The sequence below is a fragment of the Temnothorax americanus genome, unplaced genomic scaffold, assembly GCF_048541705.1.
Source record: "Temnothorax americanus isolate GAGA-0224 unplaced genomic scaffold, ASM4854170v1 Scaffold27, whole genome shotgun sequence".
NCBI lineage: Eukaryota > Metazoa > Arthropoda > Insecta > Hymenoptera > Formicidae > Temnothorax > Temnothorax americanus.
Window position 1 is genome coordinate 1,182,222 of NW_027509411.1, and position 20,406 is coordinate 1,202,627.

At 36.8% G+C, this 20,406-nt stretch overlaps 1 protein-coding gene and 1 long non-coding RNA gene across 8 annotated transcripts in view; one reads left to right on the forward strand and one right to left on the reverse strand.

The window, feature by feature from the left end:
• Positions 1-20,406, reverse strand: part of Kug (FAT atypical cadherin kugelei) — a 351,540-nt gene that overhangs the window by 296,199 nt on the left and 34,935 nt on the right. Inside the window, exon 2 of one of the 7 annotated variants that reach the window (XM_077409792.1) lies at positions 19,869-19,949. The exons of the other annotated variants lie outside the window; for them this stretch is intronic. The gene's annotated coding sequence lies outside the window, so the exon portion shown is untranslated. The remainder of the gene's footprint in view (positions 1-19,868; positions 19,950-20,406) is intronic. 7 annotated transcript variants of the gene reach the window in all.
• On the forward strand, positions 6,420-8,105 carry LOC143899461 (uncharacterized). Its single transcript, XR_013257502.1, has 3 exons — positions 6,420-7,388; positions 7,491-7,726; positions 7,931-8,105. It is a non-coding gene; the product is annotated as an uncharacterized LOC143899461 (long non-coding RNA).

A 20,406-nucleotide genomic window follows, 5' to 3' on the forward strand; every position in this document is an offset into this window, starting at 1 on the left:
GTTCCTACCCGGAAAATGAATATTCGGTCATAAGAGTTAACCCTTAGCTGGCACACTTCACCAGAATCACATAGCTGGTAGGAGAGACCGGGGCTCGTTGGCACCGTTTTTACAATTTCGGCATTTGAGTTTTTATACAACTAATTATCATGATTAAACAGTACTAATATGATAGAGAAAACCTTTCTTTACATTTTCATGCTAGGAACGCTCCTGTATACCGTATAGTTGCTTTGTAATAAATGAAATATGAACATGCTGCATTGTGGCCAACTTTCCCCGATAGTAGGGTAAGTTGCCTATGCGACAAAAGTCCACGTTAAAATAATGAATACGTAATAGAAACACAAAACGGGTAACACATACGTACTTCTTGATAAAGATTGTATCTTTTAAAATTATTTTGTAATGATCGAATATCAAAACGTTGTTGCAGAAAAATAATTGTGAACTATTTTAGATGTAGCTTTCTTCATCATAAAAATATTAATATAAATATATATTTAGCTTCTATCAGCATTGTGTAGATAGTAAATCACGTGCTCAAACAGGTCTCACGCGCACGGCAACAACAAGTCAAGCTAAGCGTGTCTTGATAAGAGCCAACATACCCCATCCCTACATACGTTTTATTTCAGTCGTTTTATTATAATAAATTACTATTCTTAGTCAAAAGAACATGTCGTATAGTAACAGAAACTTTTCTTTTAACTAATAATACGTCACTTTGATTTACTTCTCAAGCTGAAGAACACGATATTTTGAAACGCTCAAAAATTTACTTGTCACCTCTTGAATCAGACTTTTCTCTTTTTCTATTGTAATACTTGTCTGATTAAAATAAAACTTTGTGAAAAGTACCTTATCATATAAGAAATATTTTGTGATAACTTTTCCATTGTTTTTTTCGCTATAAATACATAAACGGAACGCATTGCCAACTTGCCTCTTGTGCCAACAAGCCCCGGTCTCCCCTACTCTGGGCCGTTTCATACCCCAACACGAGAAATTTTAAACGTTGAAGGTACGACAGTAGGAGAGGGATCAGTTGGAGAGTTGAAGGAATACAGTTCTATTGTCGACACACATTGCATTTTAAAATGGCTCCGCCACCCTATTCATCATCAGGATGATAACATGTACGTCCCCAATGATCTGCAATTTAATATGCCGTTGCCGGCCATGCCGGCAATGAATGAATATATATATACATTTGGTTATGTCAGAGGCCCTGCTAGTGAGCACGCTCTGACTGGCGAACTAGAGAACGCTGGAGAAACCCCGCTGGGCTGCCCTTTATATAGCAGTCGATGTCGAACTTTTCTTATACGAGAGAATCAGCCGGCGATGAGCCGCGTAGCGGGCGCGCGTCGAATTTTCTCGCCGCGCGAGCCCGCGCTGTTTGGTTGTGCTAGCAAGATTTCTTATCTATTAAAAAATATAGAGTTGGCTCAACAAATCGCATTCGTTTCACTCAAAAGAACGAACTTTATTTGATCCAACATCTACACACATTTGTATGAAATAAATCATGTCAACTATATCGCCGAGTTGACACAAATATGAATGATAAAGTAAATTAGCAATACCAACAAAACATTCATTTATATTAAATATAATTCGTTTGCTTTTTTTTTAAATAAATATTTTTTAGAAGTGTCAACCAAATATATTTAATTGGCATAAAGAAACCTTTTTCTCAGTGATACGTATATATTTGAAAACGGAGCGAGTTTTACGTATTCGAGTTTTTTGAGTTAATAGATTGATTGACGAAACGGAGGAGAGTAGAGAAAACAATTCTTTCTCTCTTTTTTTTCTTTTTTCGGCGAAACGCTAATATTTTACTGACTGCATACAGCTATAGAAAAGCCGCAACTCAGTTCAATAAACTGGTTAATGGTTGAATGCCCTCTCTGTGTTTACGTTGTAAAAAATTGCTCCAAGCAAATTGAAATGGCATGTGGCATAAAGCAATACACTGCATGTCTCAAATATTGCGAAATATTTTAATAAAATATTTTAATTTATTAAGTTAGAATGCGGAAAAATCTGACTGAACTATTGTGACCTCGGCAAGAACGTCGAGGTCATAATAGTTTTCAAGTTTAAGCGATCATAAAGTTAGCCGACGATATCACGTGTGTTTCAAGCTCGTAACTATGCTTACACACGTACTGACCCATCGTATAGATATAATTGATTTTCATACTCTCTAAATCTGAATCAGTGAATATAGTCACTGATTCACAGTATCACAAACTGTTTGATAAGTATTACATAATTTAGTTGGTTTAACTAAACACAAAATTTGCTTTTTTGAAATGTTTATATTTATTACAAAATGTTTTGTTATTATTATTAAAATTGATAATAATAATCAAATATTAAAAAAAATCTTATTATTAGGTACTCTATAAAATGCATCTCACGAATTTACCAAAAATTTCTTTTTTATATAATAAACTTGTTTCATTTTTATATTATCCTTCGATATAATGTCGGTGATCGTTACAGGATTATCGTTACACAACACTCTGACAACGAGAAAAGAGACGGATTCTCTCTGTAATCATCGTTGGATCATCGTCCATAAAACGAAACAGTACTCCCTCGCTACGCCAGGCCGGCTCGTCTAAATGCCGATGCCTTTAGGTAACTTCGGCGAACCAGGAAATACCGAGAGGTGCGGTTGCAAAAGTCGAACGCTGCCACGGCGGCTATTCAGGACGCGCAGATGCACGAATGGATTTCAACGAGCATGGCGCGCTTCATGCTTTCTGAACCTAGTCAAGCTCCCGGTCTGGCCCTCTTTGCAACCTCTGATAACTCGGCGAATTCGCAATATGCAGCCTGCCTATACGCAGACGCCATATATCGTGAGAAAATTGAACTGGCCATTGCTTCGTAACGCGTTGCAATGTAATATCAACGGGCGTTCGAAGGAGGGAAAAAAAATAAAGCGAAGGAAATTGCGCATCGAGATTGTCGCCGATTCGAACATGATGAATTGTTGATATTCATACAGTTTTTACGACACACACCTTTCGAGCCGTGTAATTAATGTTCATGGATTATATCAAAAGCGCGACGTGATTCAATGATGCGGAATGGACATTTACATCAACTTTGAGTAATGACGTGAAGTTTCGCTCATAAAGAGTGTTGCGTAAAGACCGCGTCTTTAATTTCCACACGACAATCTCTGAGAAGACTTAAGTTGCTTAATTTACAAAAATTTAAATCCAGATATAATTGAATGATAAAATCTATTAATAAATAGATGCAGAAAGAAAAATGCGTTTAGTTGCTAGAAGTTCTTTCGCCTCTAAAATTGTTTTCATAAAATTTTATTATATCACCGAGCTGTATAAATTCCCTGTAACCCGTTCTCCAGATGCAAATGCATAGACTTTCTCCGTGCCTATCTAAGTACTCTCTTTTTCTCTCCATTCTATTCGATGACCCGGAGGCGCCCGATATCCTGCCACCTCGCGTTCGTTTTACGTTTCAACATAGCGATAAGGCGTAATAACGGTCCAATCACTTCTCATCGAATAGGCGAACCTCCCGTCTACTTTTCGTTCTCACGATCTTGTTCACGTTAATAGATATTTTTTTGTATCATTCGTTTAACATTCTTTCGATATCAAATTTTCCTGGAGATACAAAAAGGTAGAAGAGTTACCCGACACTTATCTCAAGGATTATTATTGCAGTAAACTTTTGAAAAGTTGCTACTTCAGATTGTTCGAAAACTTAAAAAGCATATAATTAAGCTTCTTTTTGTTAAAAAAAAGAAGAATCTCGGCAACATTGCTGAATGTATTGAGATACATTAAGATCGTGTCGCCTGATATGAATTAACAGTCTGCTAGAATAATAACTATCGCCGTTGCGAATAACATACAGTATACCAACCCCACGTTGTGTTTCATTCATATTTCACACGACGTGCGCCCGGCTGCGCGTGGTTTGCGTAAAAATTCCGAAATTCCGGGCGCCGCGAATGCACGTCCCGAAAAGCTTCATTCGTATGCAAATGCGACGTGGTCCGAGGCACAAAGGCGCACCTGCGGCAGCGCGGCGCTCTCGTAGAGCGACGTAAGACGCATCATCGTCCTAAGAGCAGAGAGATCTCGTTGTCGAGTAAGTAGCATGCGAGAGGAAGCAAGATAGACTCTTTGTTAAGCGCGCACTAGTATAACTGTTATCGCGAATCCGCATTTCCCAGCCGTAAGCAAACGTCGCGTACTTTGGCTTTACGTGACGGAATTACGACATCATCGACCGTGTTATTTCAGTTTCCTGACAGCGGATGAATTTCCCTTGAACGCGCGTTTCGGGCTAGATAGGCCATTTGTATATACAAGTATCATGCATCTACGTCTGCACACCGCCAACACTGTGTACGATTATTGCAACGTTCGAATCACAGGCTCTGAATCGAGAGACGAAAATTTGCAACATTACGTATCCATGCACGGAGGCGTATCCGGCCGACTATGATTTTTCTCCGCGACTAACACGTCTATTAGAAAAAAAACTTGATTACATGGATCGTTTAACTTGCATCGGTATCAGTTAATAAATCTACGGCAACTAGTCATTTACTTTCTGTTCTGCAGAGGTTCTCAAGCTTTTTTCGAAAAAATTTATTCCATTTTATTTAGCTCTCTCAAAATAGAATAACAATGTATTTGTTAATTGAATATATTGTACATCAAAATTTTCTCAATAAACTGTTGTCATAAAATTCGATTTAACTGCTAATTTTAAAAGCAGAATATTATTCCTTCAATATTAAAGTTGAACGCTGATTTTTTCAATAAGCTAACGCTGTTATATATAAAGTTCATAAAACTACCGCTCTTAGAGCATTTTGACGAGAGATAGTTTGAGAAATGCTGCTACGCCGCGGTGTGTATCGTACATGTTTGCGAGAAAACCGCAACGAATAAACGCGTTATTGCTAATAAACTTCGTTACGAACGACCACTCCGGGAATTCCAATGTACAACACCGTGCTCCACAATCGTCGGCATCGATACCACGAAAAAGACCCGGGAAATCAATCGTGCCGCTTATCAACCAGTCGTAAACAAGAGCAGGATCCGAGTGAGTTTCGCGGGAACGTGACCATCCATGCGATTTCTCGTGAGCGTATATGCGATAATGACACCGCCGATCACACTGACCGCGACGGCGAAATTATGATCTGCCGTAATTGCCATGCAATTACACGCCGCGAAATGAACGCCGCCACCGGGTGTGTCGTGCGCGCTTTCGCCGAGACGTTATTCATTCGGGAGCCGGCCCGATTTCTCGGGAAAATCTCACTCGGAGGACTGCATCACGTCGCGACATATCGAAGAACCTGATTGATCAATTGGCCAGGTTGCGCCATGCGGTCAACCGAGAGGAGCTGATGGTTGTATCCGACTTCTTCGTGCTTGATATATATAGGACGTATCAGAGGATGTTTTCCGTTATCTGCACATCTCTTCAAGAAATAATCTATGTTACACAACCAACTTTAAATTATACTGCGTATATTACCAGAAATTTAAAAACTTATTATACCAGATTATACCAAAAATTTAAAAACTGAAATTTAGAAATCTTTGCTTTAATGCCCATAAGCTTAAAATTATTGAGTTTAAAAAATAAAATTTTATTAATTGTTTCAATTTTCACCAATAATACACACTTATTTCTCTGGTAAATAATTTGCCAAATAATTTCCTCGTAATAAAGGCACCTAATCTTCCGCAATCAAGAAAAAATCCAAGATATTTTTTAGAACATCCGTAACTGCAAATGTGACATGTGTTACATCTTATACGTGACTATGAGGGTATGAAGGATTGAAAGAGAAAAACAGCAGGCAGAAAAAGAGAGAGAGAGAGAGAGAGAGAGGAGGGGCGGGGTGGGAAGGGGGAATGATATTGCCGATACTACACGCTACTATACTATGCGACGGTGCATACGTGCTCGGCACTGCTATCGGTGTTACGCGCTACATACACTGCGATCCTGCAATTCTGCCGACCGACATGCTCGCCGGACACTCGGTTGTCTACCCAGGTAGGAATCGCCAATGCTGAACTATTGCGCCAAGCCTGGACCAAGCGTGAGCCAAGCGTGAATTTGCCAAGCCTTGGGCCTTCAGCCGGCCCAAGCTTGACCCAATGTAGCTGCCATAGTACAACCGAAGTTTGGTTGTGCTATGGCAGCTACATCGGCCCAAGCTTGACCCAATGTAGCTGCCATAACACAACCGAAGTTTGGTTGTGCTATGGCAGCTACATCGGCCCAAGCTTGACCCAATGTAGCTGCCATAACACAACCAAACTTCGGTTGTGCTATGGCAGCTACATTGAGTCAAGCTTGGGCCGATGTAGCTGCCATAACACAACCAAACTTTGGCATTTTCGCTCAGCCAGGCTTGAGCCGAAGTATAATATGGCAACATTGGTCTAAATGTCTATATTAAAACTAAGTGTAAAAATTATATCTAAAATAACGATTTTTTGTGTAATTATTCGGAATATAAACGGAAACTTTATAACTGTTGTTTAATTCCCAATGTTTACAAAATATGTCCTTTGAATAAACTATATTTTGTACTACATTTTCTTCTATTTGACTTAATCCAATGGAATACTAAGGTTGTAGTTGCACAAGCATATAAAGTACGCGTTTGATATGAAGTAACCTCAAAAATATTATGTCAACTCTTTTATTTGAAACAAATATCGTCGGCCAAATTAGAACATTTTCTACGTTTTTAACGAAATTGGAGTTGAGGTTTTCTAATTAGGTCGACGATATATTACATGAAAACCATTATTTACATATTATAAGCATAAAATACTGTGTTGTTTATAATATGTTAATAATTAATTAATATTATTTGATTTACAATGCAATATATTGTTTCAAATAAAAGAGTTGTCATAATATATATCTTTGAGCGCTATTGTATAATTGTAAAAAAAAATTATGTGGAAATGTTTGTCGCGCGGCGAGCATTTTCGCGTCCTGCGAGGCGTCCTGTGTGCTGTGTCAGCTGTGTGCCGTGTGCAGCGGCGCAATGCGCGCGCCACTTGGGCGCGAAAGGTCCAGACGTCCAGACTCTCGTGCCCGATAGTGCCGCGATAGTATGCATTTTGCATTTAGAACTTCGAAATCTTTGCGCTGCTATTTCGACATCAGCAGAACAGCATAAAGTGTCACTTTGGACCAGAGGAAAAAGCTTAGCAGTGCTTATTTATATATGCTGTGACTTGTATAACTGTATAGCATTTTTATTGCTTCAAGTAAAAAATCATTTCAAGAAGAATAAGATTGAGATAAACAAGCAGCTTAAACAAGAGAAAATTCAAGTAAGTAATACTATGTAGAAAATTATCGTGCTTATCTTATTATAACTAATAAACGTTTCATAACCTCAATCTAAATTAATATCTATTATGTTGCATAAATAGAATGAAAGATAATATAGATGACCCAGAATATCTTCTTGTTCAATTTAACCAAGTCAGAAATGGCAAAAAGATTATTGAACTTGTACCCAAAACGTGGACAACAATAAATAAACGTATCTGGCAATGCCGTTATCCGCCTGAGGAATGTTATCCTAAAATTAACGAATGGATAAAAGAAAAAAAACAACCTGATGAAAATTGGGAGATGTATCCGGTTAAAGTTTTAACGAGTGCTCGTGAGTGTTTAGGTTATTATGGGAGCTTTCTAGCAAGCGACACAAGTCGACACAAGCATCGTTCTATCTTTCCTTTTTAGTAATGAGTAACAAAGATAAAACGATACTTGTGTCGACTTGTGTCGTTTGCTGGAAAGCTCCCTATGGTTATTTCATTTTTATGTTTATTAAGTGCCTTTTATATTTTTTATTACATATCTGCAGGTAATTTGGAACAGGGAATGCGAAGATTGCAGCGTGCTTGTACATCATTTTATAACCTGGAAAGTACAGATGATGGGATAAGTAAATATTCCCGTAGACCACAAGTACTTTTAGAGTAAGCGATATCAAATATGTTAAATGAAAATACATCATTAACTAGACAATCAATAAAGTCTGTAAAAAGAATTCAATGAAAGGTACTAACTAACTATTTATTGTAATTACTACATATAGTTTTTATTGCACGAAATTATTTCTTCTTTTTCTGACGAAATAAAAAATAAACGAATATATATATTGCAGACTCGTAACTCGTAAGGTTTGAAGACAATATGTAAAGGATTCTTAGATTCCCTTTCCTGCAGGCATTCATCACACAGAAGAAATAGTGGGAGGATGTTAGCGCTCCACAGGAGGCTGCAAAGACTACATCTGAAAAGGACTGCCTGTGCCACAAATATTCAACCTTTGTTTAGCTTGACTTCTATTGGAGAAAGCTGACAAGAAGTGAAGCATAGGTAGAGATTGATGTGTAAGGGCATGGCACACAGAAAAAGGTTAGCAGTAAAATAGAAGCCGTAAGAAAATTGCCTATCACAATCGATAATTTGTGGATCGTTAAGAAAATCATTGATTGTGGTCGGTCAATTTGCTTACAGCTGCTTCAGTTGTACTGCTTACGTTTTTCTATGTGCTTACGACTCCCGGCCGACATTTTTCTTTGAATCCTCGCACTATTTCTTCTGTGTGATGAATGTCTATGGAAAGGAAATCCTAACAATTTTTTACTTATTGTCTTCAAACCTTATAAGTTACGAGTCTACAATATATTTGTTTATTTTTTATCTCGTTAGAAAAAGAAATAACAGATAACATAAAAATTAACTGCTACTCGATAAGCCGGATCTTTCGAGTAATGCCGAGGTACTAGAGTAGCACCAGAAAATACCTGGCAGCCGAAATTGACAGTACTATAATTTCAATGTATACATTACTATTTTTATAACTAATGACATTTAAAATTACAGGGATACCTCTTAAAAATGACGAGATAACCAAATTGCAAGATACGCAAAGCTATAAATCAAACAGTTTCCAAGATTCATCCAAAAATTACAAAAGTGGTACGTTATCAAATTATTCTCTTTTATTTTTATTGAAAATTTTTTATATGAAATACTGAGTTATGCTAATAAATAAATATTAAATATTTTAGGAAGTGCAAGTTCAAGAAATGAACAAATGCAAGATTCTGTATATCACAAAATATCAAGAGCTGGCGATAGGGAAGGCGGCCGAAAGCAACGAGGTTACAATTAATAATCTATATAAGTATATTATAACAATATATGTATATTAAATATTAAATAATCATTTTTGTAAAAGAGAAATGAGCCCTGGCAGTATTGTTTTTTTTACTTTGAGCCAAGCTTGGCTTCATTGTTACCCAAGCCTTGGGCCAAGCCTGGCACCTCGAGAACCCCGAGCTTTGCCCGAGGTTATCATCCCAGGCTTCAACCAGGCTTGGACCAGCGTAGTTGCCATGCTTGGCCCATACTTTCTCATCATTGGATCAAGCCTGGCTCGAGACTGGGCCATTTGTATATTCCTACCTGGGTAATCGACTGCCTGCATATACCGCGCGCACCTGTTCCTTGAACATAAACCGCGTTTTGCATGAACGTTCGATCCATACGTGCTGGATCTCTATATCGGTCTCTGCTCTATGATATTGAAGACAAGCCAATCTCGTCGTCGAAGAAAGGGATCATTGAAATCCCGAGGGTCAGTTCTGCGAGACAAACGCGAGACCACACGCGATTGAGATAGGATCGAGAGGAAACAATGTCGAAAACGCAATCGGCAGAGTGGATAGTATCAAAGATATATAGCTCCGAGTTGGATAAACTCGACTATGATATATGACAGTTCCAAGCGATTCTATATTATTGATAAATGATAAATAACAATTTCACGTCTATAAATAGTACTATATCTCTATGTCGAGATCAACCTTCAATCGGTGATTGATCGTCAAAGAATTAGAGTTCCATTGTATTGTATATTTATAATGATTATGAGATGGTATTATATATACAGTGATTACGATTTACGATGGTATATCTTTCCGATACCAGGTGAGACTTCAATCATCCTCGATGCGACGATGTACATCTAATCGCGGTATAAATAGCCCGCGTACGCGAATCAGCGCGGCGCATCAGCGGCGGATCGCACGGTTTGCACGGATCGAAATGCCAAGCCACGGCGAGAGCCGTGTTGCGAAACATCGAACGCGGCTTCCTCAAGGTGTTTTCGACCGAGTCGTATGCTAATTAAAGGTATATAAACGTGAGTATCTCGAGGTAGAGATTTTTGTCTGCCGCCGTCGCCGCCGAAATGTTCTCTCTCCATGTGCACGGCATAATTTACAGTCCGCGCCGGAGCTCGGAGTGCCGTACGTGTCTCCTTCGCGAAGAGAAACGGCCGGCTAAACTCGGCTAATCCGATGCTAATTCAATGCAACGGCCAACTGCTCCCGTCCACAATGGACTTTATGCGCGTGTAACGTCCGCACGCCGAGCGTACATGGCGGCATTCGCGAGACTCTAATCGCACGGCACCGGCACGGCACCGCGTTTTCCGAGTGTCGAAAACAAGGTATGGTGAACGCGCGCGCGCGGGAGAAAATGATAGAACCGTGTAGGAGAGAAAGAGAGAGATTTGCCAATACGCCAGAGCTACCATTTTGCAATGCTAGTTAACTTTAATCCGTTCAGTTAGTCGCTCGGCGGCCGCGTGCAGCGGCATTTTCGAGCCGTTGAATAATCACTTTATTCGTTGCCGGACCGATCCATTACACCGAAAATTCTGACGAGCAACGTTTCACTCTCGTTTCATTCACACCACGTTATACATATGCATGCATATACATGGTGCTCTATACTTCTAGCGTAAAAACTGTTGTTGCGAAGGTTTTTTTAGGGAAATAAAGAAGCAAAATACTTCGTTTAAAACGGCAGATTTTTTTATCGAGGCAAAAAAAATTCGAGCGTCGTGTACTTATTCACTTATATAGCGACTCTCTTCCGGGTAATAAGGTTTAAAGAGGCACGCTACAACCAACGATCTTTTCGACCACCCGCGCGCACTTATAAACGCAGATCAATCGAGTTGACCTCATGCAAGCATACTAAGTATTAAGGGGTTAACACCTAATGCCGCATAGATGCAGGCTTTCTCCTCACAGCGAGTGGTGCACCTGCAATAGCAAAATCAGTGGAACTCCAAGAAATAGGTTTCTTCAGTCGAAGAATCTGTCTATACTAATTACTGCGTAAAAGCCGCGTAAAAATTCAAGTTTATGCGCTCATAATTGGCTAATAAATTTCTCGCTGAATCCTCGCTCGTGAACGCGTAATGCATCAAGCGTTAGTACACAAATTTCGCTGGGAAGATGGTGCGTGTTACGCGAGTCGTCGGCGACATATTATGCGCTCGCTTTCGAGAGGTAAACTCGTAAAAAGCCCGTAACCGGTACTTCATCTGAGCAAGCACAAACTGCATCACGTACTGTCGAGACTTTTTATATACATTATTACGAGGTAACTACTCCCCCGAGGAGCCAAGTATGTCAGTGGTTTGTGCTTGTTTGCTTGTCCACTTCTCTCTTCTGCGGTTTCATCGCGAAAAAAATTTACTCTCGTAAAAAAAAGACGTGCACGTTATAACTATCGTCTTAACTGCCGTTTATGGCATCTTCTATAAAACATATTCATCCCTTAAGGCACTAAACTTATTAAACTAAAAAAGCATCTATCGCAAGAAAAAAATTCTGTAAAAAAAAATCGAATCCGCTATTTATTGAAAAATGTGTCGATAGTCGTTTTGATAGTTATTACCTGTCTTCGACTACAAACGACGATTCTCTACATAACAATCTATTTATCAAGAATTTTTTAAGAAAGTAAATATTCTTCTTAGTAGGTATTTCTTTATATAAATCATATTTTTAAAAAATCTTTCTTAAAAACGATATTGTATATTATGATAAAAAGTAAATATGGTTTCATAAACATGCATGGTTTACAAAAAGGAAACATGACAAAAGCGCGCATGATTTGCATGTAAGAGCAGCAATCGCGACGATATTTTTAACGTCAATCTTGGAAGAAAAGTGGGTTAATTAGACGGCGTAATAGAAGCATAGTAGATCGAAGCAGAAGCGCTCTCTTGAAACGATCATTGATAGCTTATATAATCGTTAATTATATTATCATTTGAATAACTATAGTGAGCACAATTTCCTATATAGTAACTCATGCAATTTTCTATCAATATTTTACAGATATATTACCATATAAAATAAAACTTTATCTTGAATTTAGACCAGATTTTTTTAAATTAACTCTTTCAGAGTTCGAAATTATAAATTAATATTACGTGGTCGGTCTTTTTAGAAAACGAATAAATTGATACTCTATAGCCTATTCCATGCAGTATTTTAAACACACAAATTTTTATTAATTTATTATCTACCTTGATAAATGCATTAAATATTCCTAAAAAAAAAAAAATGAAATTTTATAATAGTCTTCATGCTTTTCTCCGTCAATATAAAAAATATACTGTACATTTTTTGTTCTACAATTATACAGAAAAAACTGTATTACTTATATAATAAACCATTTGCTGGTAATGTTACAACAATGCACACACAGAACATTTATAAAAGTTTTTTATAAATTTCAGAGTCGAAAGTAATATCGATCATCGCTACATATGCAGAATGCATAGAAAAATTGAGATGTTGCAAACCTGTAGAACTGTAAATATGCAGGTATGCTTTTACATATACCTATATTTTCACACAACAGAACCGTAAAAGTGCACGCAATATCACATGCGTTCACGCCAAATCATTCTATACGCAATAAGAACAGAGTATGCGACTTTTTGTACAGCTTCAACTCTTGGCCAATTAACTGAGAAAGCAAGCACACGTTGCGATCAGTAGTTGTGGGCTGTTTCTTGCATTAGATTACTAAAGCATGATGCACGATATTTATTAGTGTGCAAAAAAATAGTTTGGATCAAACTTGAAAAATTATGAATGCGAATAAATACAAATCAACAGCCTGTCTCAATAAATCCAAATATTTTAATGAGCGCTGCGCCAATACTGGCTGTTTGTATTCATTGAAGCAAATTTTCCGTTCTTCATTTTTCTTCATTCGTATTTGTTCTCATTTATTTGAACTGATTCCGGCTAGATCCGCTAGCTATTTCTAAAAAAACACCGTAAAATAACATATTGGATATCTTCTTCCACGTGACTTGAATGACTTGTTTGAAACGACAATGGGCGCTAATGGAGCATAACTTTTAACTTCCGTTTGTGAAAAGTTAGTCTTCGGAGCTATCGATGTGATAATAAATTAAGCAATGTGTTCTACTTTCACAAATCATAAAGACAAACGGACAAAACACTATCAAAGAGCAGCCTTGAGATATCAACCGCAATCGCGCGCGTATACGTATAGATATAAATACATTTAAATGTATTTGCGCGTTATATGTAGTTTATTCGTATGTACAATATATTTATGTGCGCTGTGTATTAGCCAGACAATATAGCTTACTCATGAATATGGATGTAACACGGACAACGGAATGGCTCAGTGCAAACTGATTAAGGCAAATCAGAAACGTAACCAGAAATGCATTCCTCTATTTTCATTGCTATTAAGATAACTTTCGGCATTGATGAGATGCAATATTAATTGATTCAGACATATAACAGACCGTTTAAGAAAAAGTGAATTGCCGACTAAGGTCTCTTGAAAATTGGCGGTTTTGAATGGGTGCGCGAATTATCCAAGCAAATTTAACAATGAACTCAACGAACTTTCATTAAAAGTTTCGTGACAAGCCCGATGTTCTAGCTTTCGTGTCTTGAAGAACAAGATTTTGAAAGAAGTGAGGGATAATCGGAAACTTTTCGCATGCGATTTTACGCTGCTATTTCATACTCCATCATTATAAGAAATACTCGAGGAAATATTTGTAAAAAGTTGTATACATAATTAAAAGTATATTTCTTACATATACAATTATTATCAATGGATTATCGTTTGCACACTCGTATACAATTTGATTTTTCGCTTACACATTCTTAATAATAAAGTTAAAAACAAAGTCTTTTAAATATTTGTCTATAATTTTATTATTAAGGATGTATAAGCGAAAAATCAAATTGTATAATACGAGTGTGCAAACAAAAACTTATCGATTAAGGCTATTTCAATCTAATTTTCTTGTAGTTTGGAACTAATGTGAAATTGGCCCTCAAAAAATTCTTTTGTTAATACTGCTTGAACTAGAAGTGTTCAAATAAAAATTCGAAATGTGCATACGTGTGCAAATCGAATGAGCTATTTAGAAAGTTATTTTTTTTATGTTGAAGGGCTAACTTTACACGAGTATCAAGAGACACGGTGTAATGTCTCGCGCCAAGTATACGCGGAGCGAGACCGACCGTGACTCTTTTACGTGACGCGACGAGTTGCGAGTACTCGAGATGTTCAGATCTCAATAACGAGTGAACGGATCAAGTTCTAAGTAGGCTTGGGGTCGATATATAAAGAAAAATGTTTTTATTTTTGTACATTACTACTTGAGAATTATATTCGTTCCAACACCAGTTATTGTACACTGAGAAAAAAAATATTTTAATCCAAAAACATATTTATTAGATGGCTAATGTACATTGCTGGTGCTGTAGTAAACAATTTAAAAAAAACGTTGAAATGTGATATTTGTATAGAATGTTTGGAAAGTGATATAATTTATTCTGAACTTCAAAAAATAAACGCAAAAATAGAGCACCTACGTTAGATAATATGAAAAATAGAAGAGGTTTATTGTCACCATCTGCTGATGTAATAAAAATTTGCAAAACTGCAGAAAAAGTACTGCAAAGCACAAAACATCTTTATTTATCTACAAAGAACGTGCTGCTAAAATTAATGATTTGTGCTAAAAAATTATTACTGTCATTTAATATGTTTAAAAAGTTGAATTTTCTAATTGAAAAATCCCTTATTAATAATCATAAAGACGAATTATTAAATAATATTCTAAAAAAATATTTTTCTATAAGATTATATCACGAAGGCAAAACTTTAAGTAAAAATGTAAAACGAATAAAAAGTTTTCACAATCAAATTGTTATTTTTCAAAACCAATAATTATATTTTCACATATTATTGTTTAAATTTTTTGCAGATTTATGATATTATATTTAAATATAATATAATATATTTTATATTTTATAAATAAAACATGTATTTTACGTTAATTACATGTGCAACAAGTTATTTTGCTTATCTAATTTTATTCATATATGTACTAAATACTTTTATTTAAAAAATTATAATTAAACGTTACATGTTAAACTAATTATAATAAATAATTACATACACACACGCACGCACGCACACGCGGACGCACACGCGGCGCACACGCACGCACGCACGCACACACATATAAAATACAATATATAATAAATCATATATATTTTTCTTGTGAAAAAACTTGGCGCTGCTTTTTTACTCCCGCTGCATACTTCCCTAAATTATGTTTTGCTTTCTTATTCAATCAAATATTTTATGCTTTATATTAAATTCAATCAAAATTTTAGTACTTTATTAAATTTCAAGGTCTAGCAACGCCAAATTTTTTTACAAGAAAAATTTATTTATTTTATTTTAATTAAATATTTTTATTTTGTACTGTTCATCCGCCAGCAGGGAACGTGAGCTGGGATTAGACGGGAAGAAAAAAAAATATTATATATATATATATATATATATATTCTTTTTGTAATTGACGCAATTTAAAGATTTCACTTTTTTGAAATATTATACATACTATAATGGTCTAAGATCCGGTATTAGAAATTTCTACCCTCATCTGTTATTTATGAATGATAACAAATATATGCTAGATAACATATACATTTTGATACATCGCAAATAGGTTGCCTAGCTAAATCTCTCTCGCGTACGGATGATGTTAAATATGTAAATTTTTAATTAAATTTATTCGATCAACTTCCTCGATTGGTTATTTATAAAAATTGTGCATTAGTTGAGAGAATATACCCGAAGGAATTGGAAAAATAAAGGTTGCCTACTTTCCCCTCTGCACAGCTGTGGAGTTGCCAGGTATAAACAGGTGAGTAAGCGTTATTAATATACTCTCGTCAGTTATTTAATCAAAATATTATAATCAAATGAAAGCTTATTTAATTCACAATCCAACCGTATTAGGTTGCCTTATCAAAAAGTTGGTTGCATCCATGGTTGCCTAGATTTTAGATGTAAAGTTTTCAGCGCGAGCGGTAAGAGTGACAGAGAAGCGTTGCGCGCGGAACTCTATGCAACAGAAAAAGATGAAGCGAGTCCTTTTTAAAGAAGATTTTTCCGATAGCGTAAGCGCGTTCCATTGATCAAATACTGGATTCAAGTCAGATTAAATATTACCAACGATATAAAATTGTTTTCACACATTTATTTATCAGCGATTATACATTATTATGAAATAATAAATTTTTATGTTTAAAATGTACATCTTTTAAAAGGATATTTTTCCGATCGTGTAAGTGCGGATTAAATACTAGTAAAAAAGTCAGATAGAATACCACATAATAATATCAACATTTTTTGTTCATACATAAATTTATTAATAGCAAAATATCTCAGTAAAAAATTGTTATGTAAAAAACTTATTCTGATTCTGACTCGTCAGAAATGCCTCCGTCAAAATCTAATTCTAATTCTTCATCGCTTTCTTTTTCCTTTGATTCTCTGAGTATATCCTCAACTTGGCGAGTTCAATTTCTAATACCGGATCTCGGACTATAAGTATTATTATTAGCGATACAGAGATTTTGTATCGTGCGTGTTGCCTTATAACACGAATGATGAGATATCCGGATTTCATACAAAGGATATTTATATCCTCGGACACACAACGTTACATAAATACATATTATGCATGACTATACGTAACGCAAAGATAGCATATATATACTCATGCTTAGTGATATTGCTCCTGGTCGATAGGTTTCCGATGCTATTGTGCTGCGTGATATCCAGTCAGCCGAGGCACCTGGATTGTGCATCGATATCTATTGACATTGCTAATAAAAGGTAGTAGAACAGATGTGTGTGGATCTATAAGATCGGCACAGATGACAAAAACAATAAAAAACGAGGCACGCTAATTGCATCGCTTGGCCTACTTCGATGCGGATGACATGTTCCACATACGTATTTTCTAAATTATAGCCTGCAAAATCGACCGTACAGAAGAACGATAAAAATAAAAAAGAGAAATCTCTCACGGGTTCATCCTCGCTTTGCTCCTCTTGGTCGTGCGAGTTAACGACAAACACGATAGTTCATTGGCCGAATCGAGATAATAATTATATTGTGCCGCACCTCTCTCACTCTCTCCCCCCTCCCTTCCTTTCTTTCATCTAAATTTTAATTGACCCTATGAATAAATGCATTAATAACGCCAATCTTGCCCACGCGCACATTGACTGCTAAAAGAGCATACAGTCGCAATACCTGAACCAGAGAGTTGGTCTACGTCAGAATGCACTAAAGAGATGTCGTTATGACAAGACAAATGATCTATACACGATTATATTAAGTCGCTGCATAAGTTCTGTTAGCGAGCGCATGTTACGGTGAACACATAGTTCTTAAAAAAAGCTTTAGCTTCGAAATCAAACTACATTTTATTACTAGCATTACCTACTTATAACAATCCCCCTATCTGTATTCTTCTTGAATGGTTTTTTTTTTTTTTTTTCAAGATACGAATTTCCAGCAGAGATTTAGAAAGCATCAGTGACAAACGTGAAAGAATCTTGCTAATTACATTGTACAAATACTTTTTGCTGCACCTATTGCACTATGATCAAAATAAAGTATATAAACTGGACTGATTTTCTATTGCATTCCACTTAACACATGACGCTTTAATTCCTTTATACGTATCTCGCTAACATTTTATAAATATCAGCAGAACATATATTACACTGAGAACGAGGCGTTATTCGTATGCGTGAAACAAGTCGTGAAAGTTTTAAGAGCCTAGCGGGGTAGCGATAGAAAGATCAATCATCATAATTACATACACTGGCGACTCACTTATGAAAGCATAACGTAATTGACGTTACTCATTGAGCGAACTGTACGGTCAATGGCATTAAAGAGGAAAAAATGATAACCCGAGCCCAACGTGCAATGCAGTGTTGTTTAAGCGTTATTATTATGTTTAGGCTAGAAATACCTTTACGGCGCACGCGGTTCTCCACACTAAAGCGCCAGCACGTACACAACATTCCTGGAATAGCAGTTCCCTCGATAGTGCCGTTTATATTCCGTGAGTCCACAAGTTAAAAAAACTCATGTAATTGGCGAAAACGATAGGATCTCATTAACCCGCAAATAACTCGACGAGAGGTATAACACGTATTTTATCACCGTTATCTGGAATCGATTATTTCGCAATAATATTTTTCAATCTATGCATTAGGCACGCGCGCGCGTAGGCTGCTACCAAGAGAAACATCGAGTAAAAATGCAGGAAAGCAGAAAATGACACGACAATTCGTGACGATAAAGAGCAAAGAAGTTTTCATTAGCTTTTCATTTTTACTCGATGTTCCTCTTGATAAAATGTTACGATATGCCTTTTGTGCCAAGTTTAGTAACAAGTATGTTCAAATGCACGCCTGTGTGAGCTAATGTGACTAAGAATCTGTAGTTGAATTTACGGCAAATTACGAGTCTAGTAGGAGCTTTGCCTTACATCGGCGGTTTAAGGACCGGGATTTCATTCTGTTCACGTATACGCGTCAATCTTACGACGTGTAAGAAGCAGTCGCGCCGGTTGTTGCCGACGCGCCGCACAGCCTTAATCCATTCCAAAACGTCGGATACCCGGACGTTTTCCGCGAATACTTAGTCACCGGCGTATCGACAGGCGAGAGACTGCCGCGCGGAATCGTAAATGAGAATGCAGTCAATGTAAGAAGCGTAACAGACGTTTTCGTGGTCCATCGAATCGCGAGACTTTGTCAGTACCGCCATTTTTTTGCGGTATTCCTCAAACAACAGTTCAAAGGTCGCTCATGCTATACAAGAACTAACTAAATAATTAACTTCAAAAAATGAAGACACATGTCAAGTATAATATATACATCAAACGATGTAAACGCTAATTTCGCAATGTTTTTAAAATAGCGACGTTATAAATAATTAGAGAATAAATAAAGAATCGATGTCGTGTTACCTATACATATACCGATGTCTATAATCTATACATATCAAATTTTCCTCATAAAATTTCATTATCTTGGCGCAAAAAAATGATAATACTGGTAGACAAGTTTTGGACGTAAAGCGTGAGGGACAAGGTTAACTGAAGGCTGCGTATTTCATGAATTACAATTACAAATCGTGCACTTGCATAAAATGTAGATTAGAGCGCATTAACATATTTTGCCGTTAACGAGAAATACGCCGTGATCGCAGAATACGTTTAACTTCGAAATTACACGAGCCTGCTTTGCCTTGACGGGACACGTCAAAGTCGCACAATAACGGTGCCTCCGCGGAAATACATTACAAGCGACATTGTAAATGTTTCGGCGAATTGATGTGATCGCACAGCACAATCAACAGCCTCAATTACAAATACGTTGTAAAACGCGCAGTGCAACGATTTACTGTCACGAGAGTACTTTATTAGCTCATATCTCAATTATTACGACATAATGAATGCTCGTCACTCCACGTACTGCTGGTACCACGAGATCGTGATGTGTCTTACGTAAGATATTACTATACAATATTACCTGCACATTGTTCGTTCTCTACAGTGGCGCGATAATGACCGGACATTCGAATAATTTCAATGAGTCTTCTGTTAGTCTCACCTGCAACAGAGAAGCATACGTCGATTATAACACACATGGCGCCAAGCGAACGCGTGGTCGTTTAACGCATGCTACACACGCAAACGCCATCACGAATGGCTCATTACACTTTCCGGTCTGCCGATCGCGTAACATCGGTCAAAGTAGAATTTTATTTGTCGTTCGTTTCCGATAAGTCGAGCAAAACGTACGAGGTGAGAATAAAACATAACGTGTTATATTTACCTTGTCACGCTGGTAAAAAGAGATTGATGAAACGAGTGAATCCGAGAAAACTCAAGAAAGTAGAAGAAGAGAGAAAGATAAATTAAAGGTTGATATTATGAAAGACGCTCGAATTAGCGTTTTGCAGAGACAACAATATTTTAAGATATTAAAGATATCGTTAATTGTCTCTGTAAAATGCTACTTCGAGTGCAATGTCGTTCACAAAGAAGCTTAAACTATTTGAAAGTTT